Consider the following 7,881-nt stretch of genomic DNA (forward strand, 5'->3'; position numbering starts at 1 on the left):
AAAAAAAAAAAAAAAAAAAAAAAGAGCTGAGGACATAGCTCTGTGTGAAGCCCTGGGTTCACTTCCCAGGACCCTATAAAAATAATAAATAAATAATTGAATAAATAAATAATTGAATAAATAAATGAATAGAGCAGAAGAACACAGAATTTATGTGAGCGCTCTGCCCTGGATGAGAGGGACCCAGACTCCCCACCCAGCCTGTGGCCCAAGCAGTAATGGGAAGATCTCAGGACGGAAGGGCGGGGTCAACATTCCAGTGAGAACCTGGCAGTTCAACCTGGCCAGGTGACCATGCCAACACCAACAGTGAGGTGTCACCATGAGACAAGGCTCCTGGTGCAACAGGACCAGAAAACAAGTCACCTCTGTTCTCACCACCCCCAAGTCTACTCCTAAGAAAAACATCTACAAATCCCATATCTCCCAAGGTCATCAAAGACAAGGGGATTCCCAGAAACCCACAGCTGAGAGGAACACAAGATAGGATAACTAAAGGTCATGTGGGCATCTACATGGGACCCCGGAACAAAAGGAGGACGTCAGATAAAAATTGAGGAATAAGGCGGTGTGGGGGGGTGCACGCCTGTAATCCCAGCACTAGGGAGGCTGAGGCAAGAGGATCATTGCGAGTTTGAAACCAGCCTGGGCTACAAAGTAAGCTCAAAGCCAGCCTTAACTGCATAGCAAGACCCTGTCTCAAAAAGACAAAACAAACAAACATAAAATTCTAAAAAGGGCTGGGAGAGGCTGGAGATATAGCTCAGGGCTAGAGCACTTGCTCACCATGCATGAGGTCATAGGTTGGACCAATAGCATAGGGGAAGAAAGGGGAGGGAGATCTCCTATTAGCTATATGCCAGATATGGTGGTACACACCTGTACTCCCAGCTACTCAGGAGGCTGAGGCTGAAGGATCACAAGTTCAAGACCAGCATGGGTAGTTTGGAGAACTCTTGTCTTAAAATAATTAATAAAAAGGACTGGAGATGTTGCTCAGTTGTAGAGTACCTGTAGGTTTAATCTCAATCCCCAGTTTAGAAAATAGTAGTAATGGGGCTGGGGATTTAGCTCAGCAGCACAGTGCCTGCCTGGCAAGTGAGAGGTCGTGAGTTCGATTCCCGGTACTGAAAAAAAGACCAAAAAAAAAACCCAAGGTCTAGAAAATAGTAATAATAATAGGCTTATTATGGTATCATTATTGTTATTATTATTATTCTTTTATAGTAGTAGAGATTGAGCCCAGGGCCTTTCAACTGAGCTACATCTCCAGTCCATTTCTTAATATTTTCTTTAGAGCTAAGTTGCTCTGGTTGGAAATACTTGCAGTCCTCCTGCCTTAGCCTCCAAGAGTGCTGGAATTACAGGTATAGGTCACCTGTAAGTAGTTATTATTTATAATAGAATATGGGTTCATTAATTGGTTCATTAACTGTAAGAAACACAACAAGCCCTTGTCAGATGTCAACAAAGAGAAATGTTGTGTGGGAACTCCATGCAACCTTGTCAATTTCTCTGTAAATCTAAAACTGTTCTAGAAACATAGTAACATTTTTGTAAGGTCAAGTTTTTCTTATTCATACAGTATAAATCTGTCCATCTATTAACTGAAATCAATTTTTAATGGATAGTAAAATGGAGTTTATTTTTTAATTACTCTCATTTCTAGTTGTTTAGAAAGTGTTCCATTTTTACTTCAGAAACTTGATGAGTTTGATTCCTGGTACAAAAAAAAAAAAAAAAACAGTCAGGGCTGGGGATGTAGCTCAGTGGCTCAAGTGCCTGCTTGGCAAGTGCAAGGTCTTGAGTTTGATTCCCGGTACCAAAAAAAAAGAAAAAAGAAAACTTGAGTCATACCACACACACACACAAAAAAAGAAAATAAAAGAAACCTTGAGGAGGCTGGAGATTTAGCTCGTGGCACAGTGCCTGCCTGGCAAGTGCAACATTGTGAGTTTGATTCCCTGTACCGGAAAAAAAAAAAAAAAAAAAAACGAAACAAAACAACAAAAAAAAGAAACCTTGAGTAGGGCAGGGGAATTTGAGCTGGGTGTGATGGGGCATGCCTATAATTCCAGCACTCAAGAGGCTGAGGTTAGCCGGGTGTGGTGGCGCACGCCTGTAATCCCAGCACTGGGGAGGCTGAGGCAGGAGGATCATTGCAAGTTTGAGGCCAGTCTGGGCTACAAAGTGAGCTCAAGGCCAGCCTGAACTGCTTAGGGAGACCCTGTCTCAAAAAGACAAAAAACAAAAACATAACAAAAAATTAGTAAAAACATCTATGTTCCCCACATGTTGGAGCCATCTCAGGGGACATTTCAATCACTGCCCAACCTCTATCTCTCTGAGGCCTGTGTACCTGTGCCTACCCTTTCCACAGTGTCCAGTGGCCCTCTCACCCTCAGGTTGCCTCTCCCATCTGGGGACCGGATGGCATCTAGCAGTCCAGTAGGTGAGGAGGCCCCATGGCTCACCGGCCTGTGCTATTGAACCTTTGGGTGATTTCCAACTACAACCATGAGAAAGAAATGTTTTTGCTATTTCCACACCACGAGCAGCAGTTAATCCAGAATCTCAGTGCTTGTATCATCCTGAGAACTTGGATGAGTCAGCATAGCTGGCTAGGAGTTGGTATCAGGAACTTGGGAGCACCCTGTGTTTGCTTTTGGCTTGTTGTTTGTTTATGTTTTATTTATTTATTTATTTTGTCTTTTTGAGACAGGGTCTCACTATGCAGTTCAGGCTGGCCTTGAGCTTACTTTGTAGCCCAGGCTGGTCTCAAACTCACAATGATCCTCTTGCCTCAGCCTCCCAAGTGCTGGGATTACAGGCGTGTGCCACCACGCCCAGTTGTTTGTTTACATTTTGAGACAGTATCTCATTATGTAACCCAGGCTGACCTCAAACACTTGGCATCCTCCTGCCTTAGCCTCCCAAGTGTTAGCACTCCAGGTGTACAACACCACACTCAGCTAAGATATCCTCTGCCCAACCTCTATCCTGTTGGTTTGCCCCAGAAGGCCTTATTAACCCCAGAGCAGCTAACCAGCTGGCCTCCTATTCCAGAGAGAAGAGCAGAGCTGGCAGGGAGGAAGCCCTCACTATGGGTGGGCACAGCCAAGTGGTGGTGGGGTCTCACTTTGCTGCCTAGGCTGCCCTGAGTTCCTGGGTTCAAGAGGTCCTCCTGCTTCAGCCTCCTGAGTCCTTTTTCCCAGAAGAAGCTGATAATAACTCAGGAAGGAAAACCAGAAGCTAGAGTGGTCACCAAGCAGATCTGCATCTGTCCCATATCTTCTGCCTCTTCAGACGTTCATTTTCTCAAGTCTGCTTAGGAAAACCCAAGATTGCTGGGCATGGTGGCGCACGCCTGTAATCCCAGCACTCAGGAGGCTGAGGCAGGAGGATCATTTCGAGTTCGAGGCCAGCCTAGGCTACAAAGTGAGCTCAAGGTCAGTCTGAACTGCATAGCGAGACCCTGTCTCAAAAAGACAAAAAAAAAAAGGAAAACCCAAGGACCTAGCACCCAGAGTCCCCCAGCCCCCAGCAGAAAGGAGGTGGAACACGAGGCCTTACCCTTGGCCTGGGGGTGCTTGGGCACAGCAGTCCCCTCAGGGCCAGGAAAATCCCCCTATTGGTGGGACCGAGCCCTTGAAGCCAACCTAGCCTGCTAGGCAAGCCCAGTCAGGTATTGCCAAGCCATGTGCTGCCCTAGGCTTTGGGGGAGGGTTGTGCCAGAGATAGGCAGCTCAGGCCAAGCAGCCTGGGAGTCCCCGTGTGTAGGGGAGTGTTAAGCGGGGCTCTGAAGGCTGCAAACGTCCTTCCTGGAGCACTCCAGCCTCCAGCACTGAGTCCAGGAGTCTAGGACCAGACCCGAGCCCAGCACTCACCGTCCCTCCTCAGGGGTCTCCTCTCCAGGCCTGGCCCAGTGACCCTCAGAGCCAGCTGGGCTGGACAGTCTCTTCTGGGCAGGAGCGAAAGGAGACAGAGTGGACTCAGAATGGGGATGGATGGGGAGCTCTGAGGATCACTGGACACTCCCAGGCATTCTCTCCAGGACACTGCTGCATTTGACTCCCAGGGCCATTCACACTTAGAACCCAGAGTCCTCGGCAGGGTTCCCTGAGGATATTCCTGCTGTGACTTCTGCAGAGGGCTTCACTCCTGCCTGCCAGCCAGTCCTGAGCCTCCGGGGACACCCTGACACATCCACCGTATTGAGGCTGGGCTGCATGGAAATGTCCACTGCTTTGGGCACCACAGCCCTCCTTTGTTTACAGATTACAGGAGGACAGAGGTACAAGTCAGCAGCAGGAAAAGAATGATGGTTTGTGTGATTAAGAAATGGCTGAAAAGAAAAAAAAAAAGGAAAAAGGAATGATTGAATTGTACCTGGTAGGCTGAGGCAGGAGGAACTCAAGTTCCAGGCCAACTTAAGCAATTTATTTATTTATTTATTTATTTTTTAATACATATTTAATTTTTTAATTTTTCTTTTTGGTCTTTTTGAGACAGGGTCTCTCTATGCAGTTTAGGCTGGGCTTGAGCTCACTTTGTAGCCCAGGCTGGCCTCAAACTCACAACAATCCTCCTGCCTCAGCCTCCCGAGTGCTGGGATTACAGGCACATGTCACCACACTCAGCTGTATGATGAAATTTTAAAGTAGGTCTAGGCACGCCTGTAATCCCAGCACAGGGAGGATGAGGCAGGAGGATCACTGAAAATTCAAGGCCAGCCTGGGCTACATTGTGAGACTCTGAAAAGAGCATGGCACGGTGGTGCACACCTGTATTCCCAGCACTTGGGAGGCTGAGGCAGGAGGATTGTTGTGAGTTTGAGACCAGCCTGGGGTACAAAGTGAGCTCAAGGCCAGCCTGAACTGCACAGGGAGACCCTGTCTCAAAAAGACAAAAAGAAAAGTTAAACCATTTGCTCGAAGCATAAGATGTTCTCACAGCCCCTCTGTGGTAAGGAGGTGGTTGGATCCAGGACAGCTCCATCCCCAAGCCTGAGGCCCTTTGGCCTTCTCAGTCCCTTGTCCTCGGTCAAGAGCACCTGCTGCCCACAGTGGAAGGAAGAAAATTGCAGAATCCTCCAGAAGGAGCAAACAGCACTGCCCAGAGCTGAGCCTGCCAGGGTGTGTCAGAGGGGTTGCTGGCTCCCTTTGGGAACAAAAAGCTTAGACATCCTGGAGACAGACCTTATAGGGCCTTCTTGCCACTCCATGGCATTGAGACATCTTATCAGAGGGCTGGAAGCCTGAAGCCAAGGTGAACTGTACCTTCTTCACATTACTGTAACTGCTTTGGGAACCTCACTACCACATATTTTAAGCAGCAGCTCAGCACAGTTCCACTCAGGCAGAAGCTCTGCATTCCTGAGAACACTTCTCCCTGGGAAGGGTTCCCTCTTAACAGAGGCTAAGACCCATGGGGGAGATCCCACCCCACCAGATGCTTGGTCTTTCACATTATGACTGTCTGGTGTTCCTGTCAGAATTATTTAGCTTGGACTCTAACCATGAAGAGTCAGTCAATACCCATTGGAGGATAGTGTATAAAGTCCCTGGCCAGGGCTGTCCAAAAAGTCAATGTTAAACTGGGCCTGGTAGTGCATGCCTATAATCCTAGCACTTGGGAGGCTGAGGCAGGAGGATCAACACAAGTTCAAGAGCAGCCTGGGCTACTCAGGGAGACCCTGTCTCAAAATACATTTTTATGGGGATGTACCTCAGTGGCACAGTATCTGTCTAGCAAGCACAAGGCCCTGAGTTTGATTCCCAGTACAAAAAAAAAAAAAAACAAAAAAACAAAAGGGGGCTGGGGATTTAGCTCAGCGGCAAAGCGCCTGCCTGGCAAGCGCAAGGTTGTGAGTTCGGTTCCCGGTACCAGAGAAAAAAAAAAAAAAAGAGCCAGGCTTGGTGGTGTACACTTGTAATCCCAGCACTCGGGAGGCCGAGGCAGGAGGATCATTGTGAGTTCAAGACCAGCCTGGGCTACAAAGTGAGCTCAAGGCCAGCTTGAACTGCATAGGAAGACCCTGTCTCAAAAAAGACCAAAAAAAAATTTTTTTTTAAAAAGTGCTGGGGAATAGCTCAAGGTTCAATCTCCAGGACAGGAAAAAACAACAAAACAAAACAAAAAAGAAGTCATTGTTCATAAAATATGAGGAAAATAGAGGTGATTGAAGAATAAAGAACAGGTGAGATCCACAGCAGCCATGAGCAACCCACAATTCTGACCCAGTCTTGGTGAAAAAACTTAAAAATTGCTCAGGTGTATTTTGGGGACAGGTAGGAAAACTGACTGTGGACGGCACTAGGTAACCACTCTCAAGCCACTCTCAAGTGTGACCACTGTGCTGCAGTTCCCTAAGGACAAGGTCTTCCTCTGAGGAAACACCTGTGGAACTATCTAGAGCCCAATTTTCATATTTGTATAATTAATTCATTAATTAGCAGGAGAAGGCAGACACGGCAAAATATTGACAATTCCTGGGCTGGGGATGTAGCTAAGTGGTAGAGCACTTGTTTAGTATATCCAAGACCCTTGCTTTCATCTCCAGTACTTAAAAAAATAATTCTTGTATGTGTAGATATCTTAGTTACTTTTCTCATTGCTAAGACAATACCCAACACCCAAAATTTTTTTTTCTTTGTTTTTTTTACAGTACCGGGAATCGAACTCGAGACCTCAAGTTTGCCAGGCAGGCGCTGTGCCGCTGAGCTAAATCCCCAGCCCCTCAACACCCAAAGTTATAAGAGGAAAGGTTTATTTAGCTCACAATCTGTTTGTTTGTTTTTTTATTTGTTTGTTTGTTTTTCATCTTTTTGAGACAGGGCCTCGCTATGCAGTTCAGGCTGGCCTTGAACTCGCAATGATCCTCCTGCCTCAACCTCCCCAGTGCTGCGATTACAGGCATGCGCCACCACATTGGCTTTAGCTCAGAGTTTGTACAGGTTTCGGTCCATAGCTGGCTGGCTGGAAGGCAGGGTGGCTTTACAGAGGAAGGCAATTCATGGCAGGCAGAAGACAGCAAAAGCAACAAGAGAGAAAGCCTCTTTCTGTCCCTTATATTGTATCCAGTCTACTGGGATTAGGTGGTGCCGATCCCATCAGTGTACTGATCCTGCAGTCACCCACCCTTAATTTCAACGCCCTTAATCCCACCCTTGTACCACCAATCAATCACACACTCTAGATGCAGCCACCTCCAAAAAGGCCCATCTAAAATTGCTTGAGAGAGTCAGTGATTTAGCTCAGTGGCACAGCGCCTGCCTGGCAAGCGCAAGGTCCTGAGTTCCATTCCCAATGCCAAAACAAGATTAAGAAAAATTTAAAAAATAAAACCACATGAGGCTTTGAGGGGACATCTTGACTCAAACCATAACAGGAGGTAAAGGGTACACAGGGGTTGATTGTATTATTATTCTTCTATACATCTGAAATTTTTTTCAACTAAAAGTATTGAGAAAGCCAGGCATGGTGGGGCATACCTATAATCCCAGCACTCAGGAGGCTGAGGCAGAAGGACTGCTGTAAATTTGAGGCCAGCCTGTTCTTTTTTTTTTTAACTGATACATAAAAACATAAAAGTTGTGCTCTGCCACTGTTTTTTTTTTTTTTTTTTTTGGTCTTTTTGAGACAGTTTCGCTGTACAGCTCAGACTGGCCTTGAGCTCACTTTGTAGCCGAGGGAGGCCAGCCTGCACTACATAGTGAGACCCTTGTATCAAGAAAAAAAGTTGAGGAAAGCTGGGCATGGTAGCACATATCTGTACACTCTGGGAGGCTGAGGCAGGAGGCTCACAAGTTTAAACCCAGCCTAGGGGCTAGGGATATAGGTCAGTGGCATAAGCGCCTGCCTGGCAAGTACAAGGTCGTG

Source organism: Chinchilla lanigera, unplaced genomic scaffold (genome assembly GCF_000276665.1).
Source record: "Chinchilla lanigera isolate Chin_1 unplaced genomic scaffold, ChiLan1.0 scaffold00105, whole genome shotgun sequence".
NCBI classification, from domain to species: domain Eukaryota; kingdom Metazoa; phylum Chordata; class Mammalia; order Rodentia; family Chinchillidae; genus Chinchilla; species Chinchilla lanigera.